At 47.0% G+C, this 14,054-nt stretch overlaps 1 gene segment (V, D, J or C); it reads right to left on the minus strand.

Annotated features, from left to right (window-relative positions):
* LOC122470388 overlaps positions 1-14,054 on the minus strand; it is a 901,179-nt gene that overhangs the window by 780,948 nt on the left and 106,177 nt on the right.

A 14,054-nucleotide genomic window follows, 5' to 3' on the forward strand; every position in this document is an offset into this window, starting at 1 on the left:
ATTTTACATCCATTTTTGTTTATAGTATGTGGTAAGAGTCTAACTTCATACTTTTGTGTGTGGATATCTAGTTGGCCCAGCACCATTGGTTGGAGAGACCTTTTTTTTTCAGAGTACATTCTCTGAGCATCCTTTTGAAAATCAATTGACCATAGATGAATGATTCATTTCTGGCCTCTGAGATATGTTTTACTTATCCCTATGTCTATCCTTAGGCAGGTACCACATTCATGTTGACTATAGCTTCATAAGTAAGTTTTAGTGAGTTTTGAAATCTAAAAAAAATTCTTTTTAATGTTTATATATTTTTGAGAGAGAGAGAGATGGACACAGAGTGTGAGCAGGGGAGGAGCGGAGACACAGGGACACACAGAATCCGAAGCAGGCTCCAGGCTCAGAGCTTTCAGCACAGAGCCCAATGCGGGGCTCGAACTCATGTGAGAACATGACCGGAGCAGAAGTTGGATGCCCAACCAACTGAGCCACGCAGGTGCCCCAGTGAGTTTTGAAAACTAGAATTGTCAGTCCTGAAAATGTGTTCTTCTTCAGGATTTTTGGGGTGTTCTAAGTCCCTGCAATTCCACAGAAATTTAAGATCATCTTTTCTTAGAGTGCAAAATAGGCATGTGGGCATTTGATAGGGATTGCATTTAATCTACTAATTGCTACTAATTGCTTCCTAACAATTATAGTTCTTTATGTTTTGTAAGGTAAATAAGATAAAATAATAAAACATTTAAGTATGAACCATCTGTTTATCTACTTTTGTCTTAGTACAGAAAAACTATAAAGATAAATGTGGGTCCATTAGTACACTTGGGTTGTTATTTATTTAAATATTTTATTATGTTTCTAGAAATAGTGAAAGGTAGTCATAAATTTGCTAATCTAAAGAATACTGGCATAGCAAACAGTTCACAGTTGCTTCCTATTTAATTTTCACTAGAAAACTAAGGTCTCTAGAGTTAGGAATTCTAATAAATATAACTTAGGCTACTAAAAACAATAAGGAAAACAACTACGTGCTCCAGGAAAGTAAGACATGTGTTTTTTGAGGGGAAAAAGTATGAAGAAAGGGAATACATTTTGTGTTGAAGGAAAAGAAAAACAATTTTGTCCTAACATGAGTCCGGTTATTCAAAGAATCCTTAGATCGAGATCTAAATGTTTAAGAGAAAGCTGTAGTAGGATTTTGGAAAAGAAACCTGGAAAGGAATTTTAAGTGTGGTCAGTACTGGTTAAATTTTTAAAATATTCAGTAAATAAATGAGGTTTCATATCAAAATGCATGGATGAAAAATTAAAATTGTGTTTTCTCTGGGTTAAAAGGCCAAAATTTTCTTGAACTATTGGTCTGCTCTTATTAAAAATGGAAATAAAAGGTTTATTCACTTTTAACCTTATCTGCCTAGAATGCAAGCACTCTGTTTTACCAAAATACTTCCTGTGTTTATCAGAAATGTCATTCATTGAAAACAAATTATTTATAATATTTCAGAAGTCTTATATGTTGCTTATAACTAGGTAACGTTCTCTACTTACCTTTAAAATGTGTTTGTGTTGTGTGTCACAGGAATAAACACATTTTCTTGTCAATTGCATCGTAATGAACTGTACTCATGTCTTTGGCCATGACCACTTTTATGGCTTCTCATGTACAGTGACCATGTTACTCCCATGCTCCTGCAATGTGTTTCATCGTCAAGGATATTCATGGAGAGGACTTTTGACAACCTTCCTTTACAACATGTTTAGCTTCTGTGTCCTCTCTCTTCTCCCAGACACTGTCGACTCCCTGAACATGGGGACCCTTCCTGTCACATCCACATGGGACCCACACCCCTAGAGTCATTTGTGGCACACACTAGGTGTTCAGGAAGTGCTATGGATGCACATTATCTGGGCAGTAGGGTATCAACAGTCAGGCACACCTGGACTCTTTGTTCCTGGCTCTGTCCTGACCTGTCACGGACTCTGTCCCCAGGGCAGCTCGCCCCTGACACCCAGGAATTTCTCCCCGGTAGGAGAATCTCCTACAATGTGTTCCAGCCGGGGACAGGCTTGGGGGCCTGAGGTTAATAGAATATGGATCATTTGCTAACCAAAGTTCCTTGACATTGTTCTCACACTACAGTTTACAGCAAACGAAGGAAGCAGCTGACTTGGCCAAAGGGAGGAGGCTGCAAGAGGACCCCAGTTGCTGGGGAAACAGCAGATTTTTGTCTCACTTCTCCAAAGGACTGGGCACTGCATAAGCAATGAGTTTCTTGTCCCACGCTGAGCCGTGATCATCAGCCTCGTCGTCCTCCTGGAGCCCAGTGATGGTCAAGGAGCCTGTGTTGCCAGACTTGGAGCCAGAGAACTGGGACCCCCAAAGGCCAAGTGTTCTCGTGGAGAATGGCTTTAGGGGTCATTCCTGGGGGGTGTTGGTACCAAAACACACAATAACCGGCCCCAATGTTGGCTGGGCTTCCAGTGCAGGAAATGGTGAGTGTCTGGCCCAGGGACCCAGACACTGAAGATGGCTGCTGAGTCAGCCCAGACTGGGCCAAGGACCCTGGAAGAAGAAGAGACAGAGAGGATGAGGCTGGGGTCTAGAGACAAGAGGAGCAAGCAGGGCCCCTTCCCCTGTCTCTGCATCCAGTCACCTGTGCAGTGAGCAAGTACGATGAGGAAGAGAGAGACCCAGTCCTTGGTGGAAGCCGTTCCTCATGACTGCTCCTGCCCTCTGTGACCCCACAGCTGAGCAGACCTTCCCTAACCCCTCCTTCCCCTCGTCATCCTCTGAGAGAGGGAGGACCCATCCATGCATGAGACCCCCAGCTCTCTGACCCTTCACAGGCCCCGGTTGGTCCCTCATCCTGAGGAGGACAGGGGTGGGCAGGGCAGGGGCTGTGTGGGGCCAGGGGGTGGGGAGGTCCCAGATGGGAGCCCTGAGCAGAAGGCAAAGGCAGTGCCAGGTGGCAGGTTCAAGTCTCAATAACCCTGACCCCTCAGAACCAGGCCCTGAGTGACCCCTAGTGTCCAGTCACAGACACACCATTGTGTGACATGGTGACCAGCGCCCATCAGAGAGACAGCTCCAGCCTCCCCACTGCTCCCTTGCTCGTTCATGGGTCAAGACTGAGCTGGCATCTCTAGGACACACTCCTTTGAGATCATGATCAAGCTCAGAACAGTGACAGGTCTCCATGGACAGGTGTTCCCTTCCGTCCAGGAGGCTGGCTGTTCCTCTTATGGGATTCCTCCCTGGTTTCCGGAACTCCCCTTCCACACATGTTCACACAGCCCTGAGGAGTTGGGGAGCACTCCTTTCTGGGTTGTGTAGAAGCCCTCGTGTCTGTTCCTAGAAGAGTTAAGCCCTAAAAGCCTCGGTCATCTGTCACCATTTCCACCAGCTTAGAAAACAGTTCTCCACACACTGTGGGCACAGATTCCCTCCTATAATCTGTTCTGCAAGAACATAGACCCAACTCTGCAAGAGCCCTGCCAAGCGAGGCTGTGTGTGGCATTGACCTCAGAGCACAAAGGGCAAACCTGCCAGAAGTTCTAGGAGGGAAGGAGTGACAGCTGTAGATGTTCTGACAGGGACCTGTTGGCAGACTTCATGTGTTAATCACCTATTAGACAACTGTTACCTTAAAACGGATGTGTCATTTTTTCCAAAAACTCAGCTCCGAAAGAGTGATTTAAACTCAGTGACAGTTTCAATGGGAAGGTACAGGTTCAATTGCGAGTGTGTTTCCCCGGACCCATGTTTCTTGCAGACAGAATATGATTTAAAATAGTGGTTGCCAAATGCGTGAAAACATAATGGAAAATATGTGACATTTAGTTCTTGGTTGAAGAGGGGCCAATACCTTGCTTAAATAACTTGATTCATTTTTGTTATTACTATGATTTTAATAAAGATTTTGCATAATAGGTCTGGTCTAACAGGTAAAGTAGGAAAGCCCAACATGGTGCCCTGGGAAACACCAAGAGGAGCCTGTTCCAGTGAACTTCACACTGATCTCTCTGGTGGAATGAACAAGCACAGAGTTTGCTGCATGGAACGTTAAGGGGTCACACTCCTCTCAGGGTGGGTAAAGCAATGGTCACTGTGTCTTGTGTTCACCATGTTCAGGATAGAAAAATTGCTCAGTCAGCCGCCGCTGATTAGAGGAATGATTTTCCACTACCTAAGGCCAATTTGACCCAGAAAATTCTTTCAAAGATCCCGTATTGACTCCAGCTGAGGTGGAGATAAGGGGCACTGTGTTTCTGAGGTCACAGGCCCTGTAGCCCTGAGTTGAGACAGACGTTTCAGCAGAGGCCTATCCTGGCTGGAGGTGTCACTGGAGTGTCTGGGGATGACAGTCCAGCCCTGAGAGGATGCAGAGGGTGCCTCGTGTCCCCGTGGGCCTTGAGCTCCAAGGGAGCAACACTGAGGCTGCTGTCCCAGAATCAATGCACTGATTAGCTTCATGCGCTACCTGGAACCCAGACATGGTTGAGGGCTCAGCCGCCCATGGGGACAGAGACTCAACCACCGATCCCTGCGCATCAGCCTCACCCCAGGAGAGCAGGTGTTCAAAGCAAGTCCTGCCCTGCTGATGGGACTCCAGTGACACTCGCTGTCACTGGGTTTCCTGCTCATGGGGATTCATTTCCTCGATTGTGACGCTGATGAAGTCTGGGTGAGCACAGGTTGACAATGACTCCTGGGGAGACAGAGGAACTTGGAAAGTGTCAAGTCCAGGACACTATACACTAGCTCATGCTGGACAAAGCAGGAAAGAATATCCAATGGGAAGAAGACAGTGTCTTCAACAAATGGTGTGGAGTAAACTGGACAGCAACGTGCAGAAGAATGACTGCACCACTTTCTTACACCGTAATCAAAAATGAACTCAAAATAGATGAAAGACCCACGGGTGAGACAGGGAACCGTCAAAATCCAAGAGAAGCACGCAGACAGCAACCTTTGACCTCGGCCATAGCAAATTCTTACTGGAACTGCAGGACACAAGGGCAGGCCTCCCCTCGATGAGCCACTCGGCATGAAGTTTTTTTATTTATTATTTTTTTTAAATGTTCGCGTGTTTACTTACTTTTGAGACAGAGAGCACCAGAGCATCGGTGGGGGAGGGGCAGAGAGAGAGGGAGACACAGAATCTGAAGCAGCTTCCAGGCTCCAAACTGTCAGCACAGAGCCCCACTCAGGGCTCGATCCCACGAACCATGAGACCATGACGCAAGCAGAAATTAGACGCTTAACAGACAGAGCTACCCAGGCACCCTGGCATGATGGTCATTTTGAGTTAAAAAGCAGTCGATGCCCATACACTCAGGAAAAGCTCTTCATGTCTCTTCAACTGACTAAAAATTCAGTGGTAGCACCTGTTCCGGGAAGACAGCTGGCACCACAGACAACTGCCCTAGGATACGCATGGGGTGGGGCAGATGGGGCAAAGGGGCAGCAAAGCCTGTTTAGTCAGTGTCCTCTGTGTCCCATCGTTTCCCAGGGGCCCTGCACATATTGTTTATGAAACATCTACTCTACTCTTCTTCTTCTGTCTGTGAAGTGTATTTCTTTGCATTGAATATTAGAACCCTACCTCATCCATGTAATTCAGAAAAACATAGACCTCATTTTTGCCTGGGTGTCTTTTGAATTTCAAGGTCTGTGTTGATTCCCATATGTTCTCTATTAAATTTCTTGTGTGTCACTTCAACCTCCTCAAGGACAGGTCTCACCATAGAGGACTCTCCCCTACAGGAGCCTCCACAGAAGCTTCTCAATAAAAGAGGCTCGGAGACAAGGTCTCTGAACCCAGGGGTTTTGGTCTCACTTCCTCGTTATCTGAGTCACTGTGAGTAACGGTAGCTGCTCCCACTGCCATAACCTGTAGCACAGTAATAGTCAGCCTCGTCCTCAGGCTGTGGCCCAGAGATGAGCAGAAGCCCTGCATTGGCCGAGGCATCTTTGGACCCGGAGAAGCGGCTGGGGACACCAGGGCCCTGGTGCTTCTTTGAATCTGAGTAGTAGTAGAGGAGATACCGGGGAGGGCTCCCTGGCTTCTGCTGGAACCAATTTATGTAGTAGCCTCCAACACTGAACCCGCTGCTCAGGGTGCAGGTGAGTCTGGCTGTTGTTCCCGGAGATGCAGACAGGGAGGACGGCTGGGTCAGCACAGGCTGGGACAGGGAACCTGCAAACACAGACACTTGTCAGTGATGGAACCAGATATGCGGGGAAAATGTCCCAAAATGCTGAGCATGGGAAGCATCCTTTGAGGCCCCCCTGTGTCCCTAAGGCCAGTCCCTACCTGTGCAGTGAGACAGGAGTATGAGGACGAGAAGAGGCCAAGCCATGGTGACACAGACCCTAGTACCCACACTGGGCTGGGCTGCCCCGGGCCTCCTTTTCTCCTCCACCCTCTGCCACAGGAGGAGCTGTCCATGCAAATGAAGTCCATCTAGTGACTGCCCAGCCCCTCCCTGAGCCCTGGTGCTTCAGCCCAGCTGAAGGACATACCCTGGGGACGATGGAGGTTGGCTTCACCACTGGGGAGAACCCTGGGAGGAAGCACCTGCATGCACAACGCACAGGTCCCTGCTCGGGGGACCTTGCCACACCAGAAGGGACACACGTGCCGACTTCCCATCAGGGACCCCAGAGCCCAGTCCCCAGGCCCAGGCTCTGAGCAGTTGTGAAGACACCACAGGGTACTCCCACAGCGTCCCCTCTTGGCTGACAGGCACATACCTCACTGTGTCCAACAGCCCTGAGAGCCCAGCTGGTTTCCTCAGCTCCGTTTGTTCACACATCCTTGAGCTGAATCATGGCCAGCGTGATCCCATAATACTGCCCGTGATGACTGCAGTGTTTTGCACTCTCAGAAGGAGTCCTGGTCTCTGTGAGATGCAAACGTTACCTCCCGTTAGTGGTAAGTTGTTGACATCTGGCAGAAGATGCTGCAGACATCACATCCCTGCACTGGTGTGCAATGTAGCATCTGTAAGCATTGGGAATGTTTTTCAGCTCCTATGCATTGTAGCGATGGATGCCAACGAGTGTCCAATAAATTGGGTTTTGTTTTAATCTGCGATTTTTTAGCTCATTTAGTGGCTAAGTGATTTATCAAGGAAAGGGAAAACAATGAATTTATCTTTGATGAAGTCCAATGGATCAGTTTTTTTATGGCTTGTGCTAATGGGGTCTTATCTAAACATGTTTATACAAACCCTAGAGCCTGAAGATTTTTTCCATTTTTATGTTTACAACTGTATACTTTACAATTATGTCAATAATCCTTTTAGTGAATTTTTTTATGGAGTGAGAGTTTTTGGTGAGCTTCATTTCTCTCGATGGACATCCAGTGGTTCTGTGGACATTTGTTCAAAGGCCATCCTTCCTCCTCTGAAAGGCTTCTGCACCTTGTCAATAAGGTTTTCTTATCCATAAGTATCCATAAGTATTTCTTATCCATGCTTTTGTGAGTTTGGTTCTGAGTTTTCTGTTCTGTTACATTGGCCACTGTGTCTACCTTCTACCCATATCACTCTGTCTTGTTGCGATAGGAATTGAATTACACTTCTCTACAAGTTGGGAAGAATTGTCATCTTTACTATATTGACTCTTCTAATCCTTGAACACAACATATCCCTCCACAGTTTTAGATCTACTTTGATTACATTTCCCAGCATTGGCGAGATTTCAGCATCCATGTCCTGTACATGTTTTGTTACATATTCACCCACATATTTCATCATGGAGTGGTTTTAAGTGTGATTTTTACATTGTTTTTCACAAGGTTACTGCTTGTATATACGCAACTAAATGATCTTTCTATGCTGATCTTGTGTTCCACCACCTTCCCGAAATTGCTTATTACCCTTTCAATTCATATATTTACACACATGTTCATAGCTCCCTTTGCATTTTTCCCCTATATCATCCTCTGGTCTGAAAATAGGGACAATTGCCTCTTTTTCTCCTTAGTCTGTATGCCTCTCATTGTTTGACTTGCCTTATGGTTTGGTCAGGCACATCCAGTCCCATGGCTAACAGCAGTATTGAGACTGGACATAATGACCTTGTTGCTACCCTGGGGGGAAAGTTTTCAGTGCTTCACTTCAGTGTGTGTAAGCTGTGGTGTTTCATCATTTTCGTTATCAAGCTGAGGATGTGCTCCTCTATTTTCATTCTCTGAGAAACGTTGCCTTTTCATTCATTCATTCATTCATTCATTCATTCTCCCTCTTTGTCCTTAATAGGTTTTGAATTGTGTAAAATGTTTTTTCTGTATTGATTGATACAATCAATACAGGTCCTCCAGGTCCTCCAGGTCCTGATTGGACACACCTGCCCTGTCCCCACAGGAAACAAGGGGGCCCAGACCTGGGGCCTCCTGTCAGTGCAGGGCTGGCAGCTGGATCCCCCATCCTGCAGAAACCCTTAGACATGATCACACAGCAGCCCCTGCTGCTTTCCGGGCAAACGTCTCATTCTTTCCCACTTTCTTGTTCTTTCCCACTGCTCCCAATGCTCTCCTTTATCTGCGCCCCTGATGTTTGTGCTTCCACCACGTGAGACAGACCCTTCAGAGAAGGATGGAGATGTAGTCCTGGTGCACTCTCCCTGAACCGGGTTCTTCTTTGGGAGGGGCTATTGTGGGAAGGACAGGAGCAATCTTGACCCAGGGCAGTCTAGGAATCCCAGTGGAGCTGATGACAAGATACTGGGAACAGAGAGCAGGGCATCTGCCCCCACAGGGGGCTTCTATGGTGCAGGCTGACTCTGGGTGATGAGTGTGAACAGGAATTTGCTGAGCGGTCACAAACCTTCACAAAGGAGGACACACAGATTATGGAAATCTGTACCATTCTGGAGCATGGCAGAAAGGACTCCACAAACTCTGATGAGGCTGCTGAGGGTATGGGGACAGAGCAGGGCCCAGGAGTCCAGTAGGACCACTGCTGGGCCATCCTGCAACCTCCCATCCCTGTGCTGGGAGTCTTTTCATTCCAGCTGGGCTTCTCCTGGTCAGTGCTGCTCATTAGAGATTTAGTTCTGCAGGAAGTTCTAAGATAGATTTTTGGACAAGGAGAATTAGAAGGCAACCCCGGGGGATGGTTGGAGGAAGATGACAGCAGAGAAAACAGGAAGGGTGAAATGGGTTGTGTCCCCAAGTGGGACAGAGGGAGGTAACTGAATGGACCGCAGGCTGTGGGAGAGGGAGTGATGGTCCAGAGAGTTAGGTTGGCTAGAGGGTGATGCCCACAGAGACAGGAATGCCCTGACTGACACGGGAAGTCAGGTGGGAGAGCAGATGGAGGGCAGGTGATAGGTCTCTTGTCCCCGTGTCAAACTGACACCACGGTGTGACATGTTGAGAGGCGTGGAAACATCACAGACAACCAAGGCTTTAGGGACGCCTTCTGTCCCCCATAGGAAGGATGTGGGTGTTACAGTATTTGCCTGACTGATGGCTTGGCCTGCATAACTTATTCAGTTGGTCCCCATCAGCAGATTAGTGAATGACAACATGGCTCTTAATGTCATTTGAATAAGCATCTCACAGGGAGCAGGTTGCTGAGGTTGCTGGCTCTGACCATTTGTTGATATATTTAGGTGCTGAACCCCCTCCCCTTCATTATATATGCAGATGTAGAAAGGAAGCCCAGTCTTGGGGTCACACTGGTGAGATGGACACACACTGGGAGATATGGGATGGGCACATCGGGATGAACCACTGCACAGCAGAATCAGGCTAGGGAGCCTCCCTTCCCATGGTGGTGTTGACCATCCTCCCCCTCGCTTGCTTCCCTGCTGCTCAGGGCTGAGACATTCTGAGCCCTGGTTGCACATCTCCATAGATTGAGATCACTGTGGAATGCCACTACCTGGAGACAGCATACAGTGCTAATCTGCCACATCCTCAAGCTGGCCCCTGTGATGGTAGGACGGCTTTGTTCCTGGAGATGGACCTGGAGAAGTGATCAAGGACCTGAGACAGGTGATTGTTTATGGTAGATAAGGGGGTGGGCACCCCTGCCTGAGTCTGTTGGTACCAGCCAGGGAAGTTACTGATAGATACTGACCCAGAGCTAAAGTCACAGGTGAGTGTCACCATGCCTCCTGCAGACACTGACTGTGATGGCTCTTGGATAACCACAGTATGAGAATTGGTTCCTAAAACCAAAAGGAGGCACATGTGTTATGAGAAGCAAAGGTCACCCTGAAACCTTGATTTTATGTGCCCTCCAAGAAAGCAGTCTCTTCCCCTAACCTGAGCCATAAGCAAGGAACCTGAGAAGAAACACCATCCAGGCCATGGTGGGGATCCTCACAGGTCTTGCCTCCTCATGTTCTTGGGTTGGATTGGGGTCTCCTCTGGGCCTTTTCATGCCTGCAGACCTATGAGGAGGAGAGGTGCTTCATGCAAATTAACTTCCTCTCTTTTACTGCCCCTTGGCCACCCTGATGTCCCCTGGGGGAAACCTTGAAAGAGGCATATATTGGGACTACCCAGAATCAATGACTGCAGGGAGCCTGGGACACTGAGTGACAGGGTGACATCTTGCCCCAAGTCATCTCCTCCATGTCCCTGGTGGCCTCAGTCCCAAGTTTCTTCCCTGGAAAGGCAGACTGAGGGCATGCATCTGCTTCTCACATCCTGGCCATGCTTCTAGTTCATTCCACATGTACCCCATCCCTGGGAATATTTTCTGCCCTCCCCAGTGAAATGGTCTCTTGTCTCTTTGGAGAAACTTAGTGGTCAGTCCTCCAGGAGTGAGTCCACTGGGAATTTCAAAGCCCGCGCTGGGTATGAACAAACAGGGTCTCTTCTGACTCAGTCCTAGTCCCTGTCTCCTTAGCCACGGGGCAGAAGACCAGAGGTGGGGGAGTCTACACCAGAGGCACCCCAGGCTGCGGAAGTCACCCTCATTTGCTCTTGGAAGCCATCTATTATCTGAAGTAGCAACAGTGTAACTGCTGGTTTTGAGGGGAAGGTAATCATATCACCATTAAATTATGAGATTTCTCCAAACATCAGAGAAAAAAAGAATCTGAACGAAAATGGCACTGTCTGAAAACATTGTGTGACCATCCCGAGGCATTATAAAATACCCTTGCCTTGTGTAGTCGCTATGCAGCATAAAGAACCAAAACGGTGGCCGGGGAAATGGAAAAACATACAATTTCTGGAGTAATAGGTGAAAGAAAAGCCACAAAATTGGACTTCATCCCACTGTGGAATAAGAATGTGATCCAATGCTCATTTCTGAATGGTTAGTAGATTGTTTCATGATACGTATATGGCCATTGCTTTCTTTGTCATCAGCTGTGTTCAGAGACTTAACACACATCAGACGTAAAGATTTATAGTAAATTCAGGGCACCTGGGTGTCTCAGTCCATTAACCATCTGACTTTCGATTTCAGCTCAGGTGGTGATCGCACAGTTCCTGAGTTCAAGCCCTGCACCGGACTTTCTGCTGTCAATGCCAAGCCTGCTTCTGTTCCTCTGTTTCCCTCTCTCTCTGCACCCCCTCAAAAATAAATGTCGGGGTGCCTGGGTGGCTCAGTCGGTTAAGCGTCCTACTTCAGCTCAGGTCACGATCTCACAGTCCGTGAGTTTGAGCCCCGTGTCGGGCTCTGGGATGATGGCTCAGAGCCTGGAGACTGCTTCCGATTCTGTGTCTCCCTCTATCTCTGCCCCTCCCCCGTTCATGCTCTGTCTCTCTCTGTCTCAAAAATAACCATTAAAAATAAATTTAAAAATAAATAAATAAATAAATGTCAAAAAAGATTCATATTAAATCCAATTCTGTTAGCCAAAATTATTCTTGAGACAGTGGATAATGTGTAATTATATGCATCAGATTTCAAGATGAAGAAGAAGACCTAAAACTTAAGAGAAAAGATATCAATTCACATCCGTCACTACAAAATGCTGAAGCACATGAGAAGTCACAGAATACTCTGAATCTTATCTGTGACTATTGCAGATAAGGGAAGCTGTGTGTATTATGTATTTCATCCAGAATTCCTATATCCAGTGTTTTCCACAACAAAAGAAACCTTAAAATGTCCATACTACCCAAAAAAATCTATAGATTCAAGGCTTCCTATGAAAATCCCTATGATATTTTTCACAGAAATAGAAAAATTGTCCTGACTTTTGTATAGAGGCAGAAAAAGACCTAAAATTGCCCAAGCTATCTTGAGAAAGAATAATAAATCTGGAGGCACCATACTTCCTGCTTAAATTTATAACAAAGTTCTAGGAATACAAACAGTATGAAACTGGCCTAGAAAGCCACACATAGATACCACAGAATAAAAAGACCAGAAGGTAATCCAAGTTCCCCTTGACCACCAAGGAGTAAGTACACTGAAAACAGGGCCTTTGCAAAGTTCCTAGAGGAGAAGTGACACGGAGTTTGGAGGGGATTCAGATAGGCATATGCATGAATCATACAGCAGGTGACCCAATCGAGATCCTAAGGTTCTCACTGGTGGTCCTGACACACTCTGGGAGAGAAAGCTGGTATTCTTGGACACCTGGCAATGGGACACATTGGTACGCATGCCATGGTGGTCAGCATGCATCCACATGGTCAATCCGGGGTAAGAAGCCCAGCCTAAAGACTCTCTCAGCCGCGTCAGGCCACATTTGCCAACAGCCCCCATGGGAGCTGCCCTCTGCCCTCTGCTGCTTCCTGCATTGGCATGGGTTCCTGGGACCTGGCTCCTCTGCCATTCCAGATTACCCATTCCCCTGTTGGGTGCTCGGGATGATGAAAAAGCTCTGGAAATGGATAGTTGTGGTGGTTACAAAACATTGTGAGTATACTCAGTATCTCTGAATTGCACAATACAGAGTGATTAAAATAATAAATCTTGTTGTGTTTATTCTCATCACTATAAATTATCAGTTCAAAATCAAATTATATGTAAGAAGATGTACTTATACAAATATCCTTCTTGTCCTGGTATGTGGTACCCTATTCTAACTCATCATCATCAGTAAAACTTGACAGTAATTTTTAAAATTATTTTTCTTGTAAATTCCACATATAAATGAGATCATATGGCATTTGTCTTTCTCTGTAGGGCTTATTCCTCCTAGGGTAATATCTGGCAGGTTCGTCCATGTTGTCACAAATGGAAGAACTTCCTTCTGGAAAGACACAGGGCTGGACTTCTTTGTGCACAGATAGGGGACCTCCTGCCCTGTCGCCCCACAGCCTCCCTGCTGCTTGGATCACTGATGAGCCCTGATGTCACAGGAGAAGAGAGGAGGACAGAGTCAGGGCCTGGGAGTTCAGGAAACCAGCCACAGGGGTACCCAAAGTCCCTGATGGTGTCCGCTTTGGTAAATTCACATCTGTGGGATCCACTTCCCACCTTCCCAAGAGCAGACCCAGCATTTTGTAGCAATGAAGGAGCGCTGCATGTTACCTTCACAAGCACTCCTGAGAGTTTTTCTGACACCTGAAATTTCTCCCCTGGCTAATCACCGTCCCCTGACATCACAATTTCAGGGACAAGTAGCTAGCCTGGTGGCCCAGCCAGCTCTGTGCCTGCTATTTCTTCTCTTCTGAGTCTTCCTTGGGCACCAATCTTATTTAGTACATCCTACCTGGAACACACAGCTGTTCAGCCAGCTCTGAGCACAGGAACCTGGAGGGAAGGGAGCCTCTGCCCCAATCCCTGGAGGAACAGACTCCACATTCTGGAGGACTGTCCACCTGCTGTGATGGTCTAGACTCTGACCAGAAAACTAAGACAGTGGATGTGCCTTTGTAAAGAGAAAAAGGGCCAGCTCAACACTCTGAGTTTTACACTTTAACCACCAGACAAAATGTCGGCATTGTCGTGGGTTTCTTTGTTGCCTGTTTGTTTGTTGGCTTGTTTGTTTTCCAGACAGTACAAAGAAGTTGAATAGGACACTGGGAGGAGGAAGCGTATTGTGACCTAGAAGCTACTTCCAAAGACAGTCAGTGTGCATTCAAGTTATTTTCAACTGGAAAAGAGTCAGGGTGCAGGGATCTGAGCAG

Source organism: Prionailurus bengalensis, chromosome D3 (assembly GCF_016509475.1).
Source record: "Prionailurus bengalensis isolate Pbe53 chromosome D3, Fcat_Pben_1.1_paternal_pri, whole genome shotgun sequence".
NCBI classification, from domain to species: domain Eukaryota; kingdom Metazoa; phylum Chordata; class Mammalia; order Carnivora; family Felidae; genus Prionailurus; species Prionailurus bengalensis.